This window comes from Myxocyprinus asiaticus, chromosome 14 (genome assembly GCF_019703515.2).
Source record: "Myxocyprinus asiaticus isolate MX2 ecotype Aquarium Trade chromosome 14, UBuf_Myxa_2, whole genome shotgun sequence".
Lineage (NCBI taxonomy): Eukaryota > Metazoa > Chordata > Actinopteri > Cypriniformes > Catostomidae > Myxocyprinus > Myxocyprinus asiaticus.
The window spans coordinates 29,251,930-29,264,771 of NC_059357.1; the positions used below are offsets into that span (position 1 = coordinate 29,251,930).

The 12,842-nt window shown below is 36.6% G+C and overlaps 1 protein-coding gene across 6 annotated transcripts in view; it reads left to right on the forward strand.

The window, feature by feature from the left end:
• Nucleotides 1–1,270: 1,270 nt before the first annotated feature.
• LOC127452032 (equilibrative nucleoside transporter 4-like) overlaps nt 1,271–12,842 on the forward strand; it is a 36,343-nt gene continuing 24,771 nt past the window's right edge. For 3 of the 6 annotated variants that reach the window (XM_051717156.1, XM_051717161.1, XM_051717160.1), the window contains exons 1-2: nt 1,619–1,933; nt 8,187–8,319. The gene's annotated coding sequence lies outside the window, so the exon portion shown is untranslated. Of the gene's footprint in view, nt 1,500–1,618; nt 1,934–8,186; nt 8,320–12,842 lie in introns of those variants that run through there. The other 3 variants (XM_051717158.1, XM_051717162.1, XM_051717157.1) reach the window with 3 other exon arrangements.

The window sequence follows — 12,842 nt, forward strand, 5'->3', positions numbered from 1 at the left end:
AAACTAGACACAGCTGGGCTAGGTCATGACAGTAAACAGTAACAAGGTAATGAGGAAAAATAAGACTCAAAATAAACGTCCATAACAAAAGTTCAGTCACACAAAAGACATGGTAAATGGTAAATATATTTTACAATTAGTTAATGCATTAGGTATCATTAACTAACAATGAATGATGATTTTTTAAAGCACTTGGTTGATGTTAATTTATCAAAATACTATTGTTCATTGTTTGTTTGTGTTGCATTGACTAATGTTAACATAAAACTTCAAAATGTATTAGTATATGTAGAAATTATCATTAACCAAGTTTAACAAATTCTGTAAAAGTTCATTTATTGTTAGTTCATCTTAACTTTTGCGTTGATAAAAAAATGCAACTTTATTGTAAAGTGTTACCCTTATGCCTTTGCCTCAGTTCTTTTTTTCTTTATAAAACACCTAAAGAGGATTTGACTTTTTTATGATCATTCTCTTTATTTGTGTGGGTCATTGGTTCTAGGGTCTTGTAGAAGACTGATCACCTTTAAAGATGTGTGTAAAATATGTGTAATCTTACAATTATTATCATTATTATATTATTGTACAATCGTTATTACAATTATATAACCTATGAATCCTATGTAGCCATTTTGTAATATTAAAATTCCTAAATAACAATTTATGACCAGTTCCTGTAGTGTGTTTCATATTGATTCGTTTTGCATGTAAATAAGTTAAAAATCCATAATCGACGGGCAAACTCATGGCAAATGGAAATAAGGGAACACTGTAAAAAGTGGTAACCTGCAATTTAACCCTTAAAATTAGTTTTGTTGGTGTAACCTGTCAAATGTATTCAGGCTGATTCAGTGATGTTAATAAAGGTGTTGCCACATGAAGCCTTTTCTAGGTTAAAGCTAGGGTGTGCATCTTTTCCAGATTTTTTTTTATTGCTATACTGGTTGAAAGTCTCTTCACATCCTGATAGCAATCAATAATTTAAGTGGTCTAAATGTAATAATAAAAAAAAAAAAAAAAAAAAAAAAAAAAATATATATATATATATATATATATATATATATATATATATATATATATATATATATATATATATCTTCTGTGGAAGGGACAGGACTAAAAAATGATCGACCAATCATTGCATTCGGTCCGAATGTAATGATAGGATGTCCTTCCTGTCTGTCAATCTATATTTGCATACCGCCGAGCAACTTGTTGGCGCAGACAATCACACGTCATCAGCGCGGGTTCCTTGACGCTGTGCAGAGCGAGCGCGAGAATGAAAGGCGAACCGCAACTACCTTATGTTCCTCCTGAACCACCAGTAAAAACAAGAATAGAAAGACCGTGTTAGAAACTTCTACAACGAAAAAACGTTTGGATCAAGAGCGTGCTAAAAGCAGAATTAACATTGGCGTTGCTTTTCCACGGTGGAGGCAACTGCGAGACTCAGAGGGTCTGAGAAATGACGCCATGGTTTCTGCTTTTCTTTTGGACAGGTAATTACATAGTTTGATTTGTTTTTGATATATTTTGTTAATGTAATGAAGTATTCAGAGGAGGCGTGGCTTTGAGACACCTCTGAAGCGAGGGCGGGCTCTATGCTTTCAAAGCTAGCTTGCCAACCGCTAGCCTTTCTGGATTACACATCCTAGCTTTAAGACCATGAAGTACAGGAGAGCAGGTTTCCTTTAAAAACGATCATGAAAGCAGTTGTCTTGGCAGACTGCTGTAGGCATACAGACTGTTGATGTGTGGGAGGGAGGATGACAGCGGCTCGCTGTGGCAGTTCACCGCAGTGGAGAGGGATATTTCCACCGGAGAATCTAAACAAAACACTTGTGATGAAAATTATTTACCTGTAAAATATGGCTGTCGTTCAAAGGAGTAACATGCGAGCAAGGGAGGACAGAGAGATCTAATTATTTTAAAGGTAAGATTTAACCTGTTGTCTTTGTGGTGTTTAAAAGAGCTGTGTTGGTTTCGTCTCTTCAATAATTATGTATGTGCTCTGCGAGATGAAGAACAGAAATATATTCTGCCTTATGATTGTGTGACTATAACAAGTCCTATTAGAGTAACAACGCACGTGAATCTAAACAGAAATATCAACCGATAACTAAAACAGAAATTATGCTACATTTTCTCGCAGGGTGGAATTAACCGTGGATGTAGCTATAAAAAAAAAAAAAAAAAAAAAAATTAATTGAAATAAAATTAGAAGGCGTGGGTGACATTTACAACTGGTTTTTGGTTTTGTGCTAATTCAGTTTAATAGCAATTTGTGTAGTAGCTACACAAGCTGTTTGTTTATGTTTTCGTATCATACGAAGTTTTCATATTCCATTTAGATTTCGACTCATGGCTTGTAGCCTGCTTCTTTAATTAAACATTTCAGATCAATTCAGAATTGATAATAAAAAAATTATTTATGAGCTTACTGGAGCTGATCATTAGGTTATTTATATAAGGGTCATTGACAAAAAAGTGATAAAGGTGATAAAAATGAGAAATCTTTTAAAAAGCTGGTTTAAAATTCGTCATTAGTAGACATGTAATCTTTGAGTTCATGTTGTTTTTACAAATTGTTTGAAAAAAATTTATAGCAATTTTGTTTTACAAATATATATATATATATATATATTATTTTTTTTTTCATGACTTTAAACATGTCATGTGGTGCAACCTTCAAGTAAAAGGTATTAAAATAGTTTTCTTGCACCTTGAATACATGAGTGTACACAACATAATCATTAATTTCAAAAACGTTTTCAAACATATGTTTCTAGGTGAAAAATATATTTTTTTTTTTACAAATTTTTAAGTCAAGAATATCAAGAAGTTTTCTCATTGTTGCACCAAATGACCTGAACCAAATGTGCCTTTTCATATAAATGTCAAAATATTGATATTTAATTATATGACAAAATAATGTTTTGTTTTAAAATCTTCATACACAGTCTTGTGGGTCTAAAGAGATTTTCTGTTTTATGATTTTTGCACCACTCACCGGAAAGACCTGATTTGCATTAAGAAGATAGATTTTGTCGATCTGTTTGCTATTCCTTCCTAAATTAGACCACATAGGGATGCTGTATATTCTTAGACAATATATTTGTAATGATGTACATCATGTAAATATGAAAGAATGTTAATTACTTTGCACAAAGGAATACAGCATAGCTAAAAGTGAAATGTCAAATAACATGGCTGACATAGCATAAAGTGGCTTGAGGCTGCTCTTCACATGCTTTTATTACACTACACTGTTCAGTTGCTAGAGCTAATTTGACATCACAGACCCCTTTCATTTCTGTGAACTAGAATAATATAAGGACCTTTAAATCAGCACAAAAGTAATTATCCATATCAATGTATGCGTTGGACACTGTTTGAATCAGAAAATCATGCTAATTGAAAACACTAAAAGATTGGAACCATCTTTAAATACTGTATATCATTTAGGGATGTCACGTATATATGTTAATTAGATTGTTGTTATTGTATACACATACAGTATACACACACACACACACACAGCTGTACTCAAAAGTTTTCATACCCTGGCATAAATTGTGAAATTTTGTCATTGATTTTGAAAATATGACTGATCATGCAAACAAAACTGTCTTTTATTTAAGGATAGTGATCATATGAAGCCATTTATCATCACATAGTTGTTTGGCTCCTTTTTAAATCATAATGATAACAGATATCACCCAAATGGCCCTGATCAAAAGTTTACATACCCTTGAATGTTTGGCCTTGTTACAGACACACAAGGTGACACACACAGGTTTAAATGGCAATTAAAGGTTAATTTCCCACACCTGTGGCTTTTTAAATTGCAATTAGTATCTATGTATAAATAGTCAATGAGTTTGTTAGCTCTCACATGGATGCACTGAGCAGGCTAGATACTGAGCCACAGGGAGCAGAAAAGAACTGTCAAAAGACCTGCGTAACAAGATAATGGAAATTTATAAAGATGGAAAAGGATATAAAAATATATCCAAAGCCTTGAAAATGCCAGTCAGTACTGATCAATTACTTATTAAGAAGTGGAAAATTCGGGGATCTCCTGATACCAAGCCAAGGTCAGGTAGACCAAGAAAGATTTTGGCGACAACTGCCAGAAGAATTGTTCAGGATACAAAGAAAAACCCACAGGTAACCTCAGGAGAAATACAGGCTGCTTTGGAAAAAGACGATGTGGCTGTTTAGTGGCCATGGTAGATTTGGAGCGTGTCTGGGAAAAGTTGGAGGATATGGAAAATAGTAGTCGGCAGAATAACGTCCGGATTGTTGGAATTCCTGAGGCCGGAGAAGGTCAGGATATGGTGAAGACATGTCCCCAACAAGCGATGTCTTTCATAAAGTCAATGGACTGAGTACGTTATTTTGTGGTTGACGCTCTTTTTTTTCTTCTTCTTTTTTTTTTGTTTTTTTTTGTTTTGTTTTTGTTTTTGTTTGTCCAGATCTATTAAATTATATAAAAAAAAATACATAAATTCATAAACAAAATGCATTTCACACAAAACAATTTCTTGAATAAACCTCTTCTATGATGAGCATATTTTCAGTTTTCTGAGTTTAATGTCATTTCGATAATTTTTCTGGGGCTTAAAGTAAAAAATGGCATGTGGTGTAACCGTCCAGAGACAGTTAAAAAAAAAAAAAGAAAAAAGCTAAAATTCTTAAAAAGAAATGTTGGCATGAGTAGTGCAGTATAATCTTGAAAACAAAAATTAGTTTTAAAATATGATTAATATTTGAAAAACGGTAATCCACCAAATCAGTCATGAGGTGTAACCACATTTAGGTAGCCATATTGTTGTTTATGTTGAATAAAACCATAAAATAGAAAATAACACCTTTAGTAGTGTTCTTACCATAGAGTGAAGTGTCAAAAAGATATCCGATATTTTGACATATTTAAGAAAAGGCATATTTTGTTCAGGTCATATGGTGTAACCCTGACAAAACGTCTTGATATTCTTGACTCAAAAATTCATCAAATTTGAAAAAATATTTTTTATCTTGAAAAATGTGTTTGAATTTTTTTTTTTTTTTTTAATTAATGATTTTTTTTTTTTTTTAAATTAACATTTTTATTAAATCAAAACTGAGAACTTGGAAAAGGAATTAATAATTCTGTGGAGGCAAGGCATAGATCTAGTAGGTTCAGAGACAAATAATAAAATATCATCTGCGTAAAGCAGAAGCTTATGCGGCACACCTCCCGCCACCACCCCTGTAAAATCATCCTCCTTTCTTATCGTGACTGCTAATGGTTCCAGGGCAAGACAGAACAATAATGGGGAAAGAGGGCAACCCTGCTGGGTGCCCCAATCCAGAGTAAAGCAACCTGAAATTAATCCATTTGTTTGTACCGCTGCTACAGGATGTCTATAAAGTAACTTAATCCAACCAATAAATGTACTCCTGAACCCATACATTTCCAAAATCTACCATATCAAACGCCTTTTCAGCATCAAGTGAGATGGCAGTGATCGGAGAACGATCATTCGCTACTGACCACATGATATTGATGAGACGCCTGATGTTATCAGAAGAGCTGCGGCCCCAAATAAATCCCACCTGATCTATATGTATAAGTGATGGCATAACTTAATCGATTAGCCAAAATGTTTGACAATATTTTTACATCTAGTTGGATCAGGGAAATTGGACGGTAACTTTTACACTCGCTTGGATCTTTGTCCTTTTTAAGAATCCGACTGATCCGGGCTTGTGTCATGGTTGGAGGAAGTTTTCCCTTCTTTAATGATTCAGTATAAACTTCTAACAAAAGTGGAGCCAGTTCTGTAGCATAGGATCTAAAAAATTATGCAGCAAAACCATCTGGCCCCGGAGTTTTGCCAGTAGGTAGGGACTTAATTACCTTGTCAAGCTCCTCCAAGGTTATCTCAGAATCAAGAGAGTTTTTTTTGCTCAGTCGTCAGTTTAGGAAGATCTAATGGTTCCACAAAGTTTCTAATATCTTCATCAGTAGACGAAGACGTGGAACTATAGAGATCAAGATAGAATTCTTTAAAGGCATTATTAATATCAATGGCTGAAGTAAAAATTTCATCACCAGCAGATTTCACTGAGGGAATGGTAGAAAAAGACTCTCTCTGCTTTATATATCTAGCCAAAAGCTTCCCTGCTTTGTCACCTGACTCAAAGTATGACTGTCTTGCCCTGAATAACCAAAACTCCACTTTCCGCGACAAAATAATATTATATCTATATTTCAATTGGGTCAATTCTCTGAGGCCATCAGCTGACATACGGCGCTTCAGCTCTACCTCGGCACTTTTAATATTTCCTTCCAACTCCATAAGTTCTTGTGCTTTGGATTTTTTGATGAATGAGCAATCGACAACAGATGAAATGAGGGCTTTGCATATCAAAAAAAAAAAAATCTATTCTAGAATATTTGTTATGGACTGTTGAAAAAAATGTATAGTCCCTACCAGATGGGTTCAAATGTCTCCAAATTTCTGCAAGACCAAGATTTTTACACATCCTGTGAAGCGTCAATGCTCTAGGCGGCTTGCACACTTTTGCTTCACTATGATCAAGGACTGAGTCCATCAAAGGATTAAAGTCTCCTCCCAATATTATATCATGAGGGGTGCCAGCGGCTAGCAACATCCCTTCAAGATCTATAAAAAAGCCCTGATCAGCGTTAGGTGCGTAAATATTAGCCAAAATCAACCTTTGTCCTTGAATTTCAGTTAAAACAATAATTACTCTTCCTAATTTATCTTTAGTCTGTTTGAGAAATTTTAATTGTAGATGTTCATTTACCAATTTGTGAGGCAAAATGACATAACAGAAAATACTTTGTAAAATAAACCCAGCAAACAGGAAGAATGAACACAAAAAATATGTAGATTCATCCACAGAACTTTCTCAAAGGTGTGATCTTCCACAAAACAAATTCCAGCTGATATAAAACCGTTCAGATTCCTCGAACAGACAAATGAATGTTCAGCGAGCCAGCTGTTATGAGTTCAACGGATGGTGTATTCATTCCAATGTCCCGTAAAAAAAACTCAACAAAACAAACTACAGCCAGCAGGAGGAATAAGCACGAAGAATGAACAGATTAATCCACAGCTGTTCCAAAGGAGTGTTATTCAATAGAACAAGCTCCAGCCGCTAGGCGGAGCCAATACAAAAAGAAACAAAACCGGCATCCCGGTTCCCCGGATGGTCAAGTCAATTCACTCGGAGGCCGCATAAATGTATATACCATGACTTACACAATCCGTCAACTTTATAAAAGGCATCCTTTGTGTGAGCATGTAGATATTTTGCGGTCATCCGTAGTGTCCACTCTCAAACTTGCCGGGAACTTCAATGCAAAATTTCTTTAAGGAAAACTGTTATTCACAAAACAAGCTCTGGCCGCTAGGCGGAGCCAACGCAAAACGTAAAAAGAAACCAAAATGACACCCAGCTTCCTCAAGAGGAAGTACAGCGAGTCGGCCCACTCACATGAGAAACATCCAATGGTTTACTCAGACATTGATTCAATAAAAGACATTGCCTGATTTGGACATGTAAATACTTTGCGACCGTTTTTCGTTTCTATTCTCAGTTTGGCCGGAAACATCAGAGCAAACGAGATCTTTTTCTGATGTAAGAGTTTCTTACATTCCTTGAACCGATCGCGTTTCTCTCTTGTCGAACTCGCAAAGTCCGGGAACAAGAAAACATTATGGTTCTTCCAAGAAAGCTTCCCTTTGCTCCTCGCCTGGTGCAACACAAGATCTTTATCGGATGATCTCAGAAATCTGGCCAGAATCGATCGGGGCCTTTCTCCCTCAGCAGATCTGTGAGCAGGGTCTCTGTGAGCTCGCTCGATTTCCAACTTGTGGCCTGTTATGTCGAGGAGGCTCGGGAAAAGCTCGTCTAGGAATTTCACCATATCTCTGCCCTCCTCATGCTCAGGAATTCCAACAATTTGAACGTTATTCCTGCGGCTTCTATTCTCAAGATCTGCAAGCTTTTCAAGAATACGTTCCAGATCAACTTTGGTCGCGGGCAGATTAGCGGTTAATTCCCTCTCCGAAGATTCAAAAAATCTATTCGTTTTTCAACATCAGTCACTCTTGTAACTAACTCAGAGAATTTTGTTTCCATCGCCATAATCAATCGATGTATTACAGCGAGATCCTCCAAGTCATCAAGAACTTTCGTCATCATCACCAACATGTTGGACAACTGATGCTGGATCTCCTCTCCCGCCGCGCCATCCAAATCGAGTCCCCGGTCTGTAGGCCTGTCTTTCATCCTGAACACGTAAGTGTCTTTTAATTTCTCCAGAGCCTGAGGATTCTGACTTCTTTGCTATGTTTTGCATCAAAGAGCAAATGTGTAACTGGGTGTATCAAAATTCACCAGATTATAACATGAAAATAATTAAAAATTTAGCAAAGCTAAATCTTGCATGGCGTCATGTGACCTCCTAAATTAATGATTAAGTAGTGTACACTTTTCAAGGTGCAAAGAAAATATTTTAATACATTTGATAGTTACACCACATGACATTTTAAAAGCCATGATTTTTTTATTTTTATAAAATGCAATATATGTTTTAAAAAATATAGCCAATTTGGTCAAAGATTACATTTCTGCGAACTTGACACATGTTTTAAACAAGATTTCTAAATTTTAACACCTCGGACAAGCTTATTTGTCAATGACCCACTCACGTTGCAGCCAAGTGAGCCTGACTCACTGAACATTCACTTGACCGTCCGAGGAAACTGGGTGCCTTTTTCGTTTCTTTTTATGCTGGTTCTGCCTAGCGACTGGAGTTTGTTTTGTGAAGTAACACTCCTTCAGGACAGTATTGTGGATGAATCTGCATGTTCTTTGTGCTTATGCCTCCTGTTGGTTGGCGTTTGTTTTGTGGAGTATTTCTTGCAAAGACATTGGAGTGATTAGGTCATTTGTTGCACTCATGTAACAGCCGAATGGGCTGGCTCACTGAACATTCGTTTGACTGTCCGAGGAAACTGAACGGCCTTTTTTAAAATATTATTAAATATATATAAATTTAATTCATTTATTTATAAAAAAAAATATTTTATATGTTTTTTTTTGCTTTGCTGGTTCCGCTAGCGGCTGGAGTTTGTTTTGTGGAGGAACACACCTTTGGGACAGCTATGTGGATGGATCTACACCAGGGTTCCCCAATTAGTTTTCACTAAGGGCCATATTCTGTCAACAATACAAAGCCAAGGGCCACTGCCCTCGATGTTATGAAAAAGTGTTTGTGCTGCTGCTGCTGTTATTATTATTATTATTATTACTATTGTTATTTTGATTGTTTTTGTTAAGAGTCGTGACCTAAATATCCTGTCGTTTTCTCAGTATTAGTAGTCTGTTGTATTTATTCAAACAATTATGTATAAAGAAAAACAAAACTACACAACTTTGCCTGTTGAAAAAAGTGAAATAATAAAAACTGAATGAAACAATGAAAAATGAAAAATTTTAATGAACAATCTGGATCTCCACATTCTCCATGGACCATGAGCCAGTGATTTCTTATTTTTATACTGTACTATACATGTTATTCTTAATGTGCACTATTGTGCATGTGTATTTGTATCACAGAACCTTGTGTTATATTATCCAGGCATTAATCCAGACATTATAAAAAGAGTAGTTGGGTTCGGGAGTCCGTTTACTCGTAGCAAAATACATGTTCAAATATAAACAGGATGATATTTATGCAACATGCGTCAACACCATGGAAAAAACATAATGAAACAGTTATGCCAAAATAGGTAAATAAATGCCTTAACAGCGTTCATCTAGCATTCACAGCTGGGCAGCGCAGGAGAACATTTTTGTAGAACAGCAACAACGCCGCCTACTGTATGAGGGTGAAATTGTTTTTGGTTTTTCTTTTTCACGGACTCTGTGTGTTTTTTCGGAGGTTCATCTCGCAAAATCGACACAGATTTGGTGTGAACAGGCCTTTGGCGTGGGCCAAACAGCAGGCCGCCTATTGAGGAACCCTGATCTACACATTCATTGTGTTTATTCTGCCTATTGGCTGGAGTTTGCTTTATAGATTATATAGGTTATGTAATTCTGTCTCACAAAATTTGCATTGAAACACCGGACTTGAGCAATCCGATGGCAAAGTTGTCACAGGGGGAAGTTCGGGGTTTGATTGTTGCACTATTGTTGGAATGTGGTCTTTATAATTCTAGTTTTGACACACAATCTATTTTTTCTAATATGTCAAAATGTCAAATGTTAATTTGAGTGGATTGTCTCTCTCCATGTGGAATGTGAATGGGTTGGGGCACCCCATAAAAAGAAGGAAGGCTATTTCTCTTCTGAAACGTAAGAAATATGATTTAGTGTTTCTTAAGAAATGCATCTTTCCCCGCAGGAAGCTGAAAAATTTGGGAAGATATGGGGTGGACATTTTTTCCTTAGTGCTGGCTCAAGTAAGAGCAGGGGAGTCATTACACTAAGTAAGCATCTGCAATTCAAATATCTCAAACAGATTAAAGATAAATTAGGAAGAGTATTGTTTTAGCAGAAATTCAGGGGCAAAGTCTTATTTAGGCTAATATTTACGCACCTAACGTTGATGAACAGGGCTTTTTTATAGATCTTGAAGAGATGTTGCAAACCGCTGGCATCCCTCATGATATAATATTGGGAGGAGACTTTAATCTTTTGATGGACTCAGTCCTTGATCATACTGAAGCAAAAGTGTGCAAGCCCCCTAGAGCAACATTGACGCTTCACAGAATGTGTAAAAATCTCGGTCTTACAAATATTTGGAGACTTTTGAACCCATCTAGTAGGGACTATAAATTGTTTTTCATCAGTCCATAAGATTTATTCTAGAATAGATTTATTTATATATATATATGTATATATCTAAGTCCCTCATTTCATCTGTTGTTGATTGCTCAGTTGGAGACATTTTAGTCTGAGATCACACCATGATGAGTTTAGAGGTAATCATATAGTTGGCGCTTTAAATGTGCTATATATAATATTTTTACTGTACTAAATCATCAAATGACCATAATATGTCATTAGAGAATTAGGAAACATGCTAAGTTGAAATACTGGCTTTTCCGATAACAATGCTACAGCCAGTATATTCTGCTTTGAAGTTTCCATTCCAGGCCAGAATTTCTGTTTATGTTTTGGCCTGTGTGATCCCGCCCACTACCCACTCACCAATAGTATTTCGACACCGCCAGGTTGCCAGATTTGAACATGTTTTCAGGAAAACAACACTGCATGCTGCAGCCATGGAAGCCAGCAAACGAACTGGATCAGAGATAACAGATTCCACCTGACCTAAAAAGCCTCGCCATCCATCTGAATACCACCATGACCAGAGGCGCAGTAAAACAAGGATAAATATTGGAGATGCCTTTGGAAGATGGAGATGGCTTAAAGCCCAGAAATCCTTTAAAACGGATGCTGAGTTGGCAAAATTTTTCAGTATTCAGTCAGTATTCTGGCAACATGCATGAGCTTCGAGTCTGGGGCCAATATTTTGAGTTTGGACTGAAGTACCCATTTCAAACGTTTATTGTTAATCTTACATATAGCACCTTTAATATATCCCTTTTGCAAAATCCTGAATTCCAATGTTAAAGGCTGAAATCAGTGTTTATATGGAGAACAACTGGTCCTCAGTGTCCTCTGTGGGTGTGGCTTGGGAGGCACTTAAAGCGGTTCTTAGGGGCCGGATCATACAGTATGCCCCATTTACCAAAAAATCCAAAGCACGTGAACTTTTGTTGGAAGGGAATATTAAAATTGCAGAGGCAGAGCTGAAGCGCCAAATGTTGTCTGCTGGCCTCAGAGAATTGACCCGATTGAAATACAGATGTAAAACTTTTGTCGCGGAAGGTGGAGTTTTGGCTATTCAGGGCAAGACAGTCATACTTTGACTTGGGAGACAAAGCAGGAAAACTTCTGGCTAGAATTATAAAACAGAGAGAGTCTTTTTCTACCATTCCCTCAGTGAAATCTGATGGTGGTGAAATATTTACATTTATGCATTTGGCAGATGCTTTTATCCAAAGCGACTTACAGTGCCCTTATTACAGGGACAATCCCCCTGGAGCAACCTGGAGTTAAGTGCCTTGCTCAAGGACACAATGGTGGTGGCTGTGGGGATTGAACCAACAACCTTTTGCTTACCAGTTCAGTGCGTTAGTCCACTACGCCACCACCACTCCACATCCATTGATATTAATGCTTTTAAAGAATTCTATCTTGATCTCTATAGGTCCACGTCTTCATCTGCTGATGAAGATATTAGAAACTTTATGGAACCATTAGAACTCCCTAAACTGGCGAATGAGCATAACAATTCTCTTGATTCTGAGATAAACTTGGAGGAGCTTAGCAAGTCTCCAGGACCAGATGGCTTTGCCGCTGAGTTTTTTTTAGATCTTATGCTACAGAATTGGCTCCAATTTTGCTAGAAGTTTATATGGAATCATTAAAGAATGGAAAGCCAACCATGATGCAAGCCCGGATCATTCTGATTCTTAAAAAGGACAAAGATCCAAGCGAGTGTAAGAGTTACCGTCCAATTTCCCTGATCCAGCTAGATGTTAAATTATTGTCAAATTTTGGCTAACCGATTAAGTTATGACACCTCTTATACACGTAGATCAGGTGGGGTTTATTCGGAGCCATAGCTCTTCTGATAACATTAGGCATTTCATCAATATCATGTGGTCAGTGGCGAATGATCAGACTCCGGTCGCTGCCCTCTCACTTGATGCCAAAAAGGCGTTTGATATGGTAGAATGGGA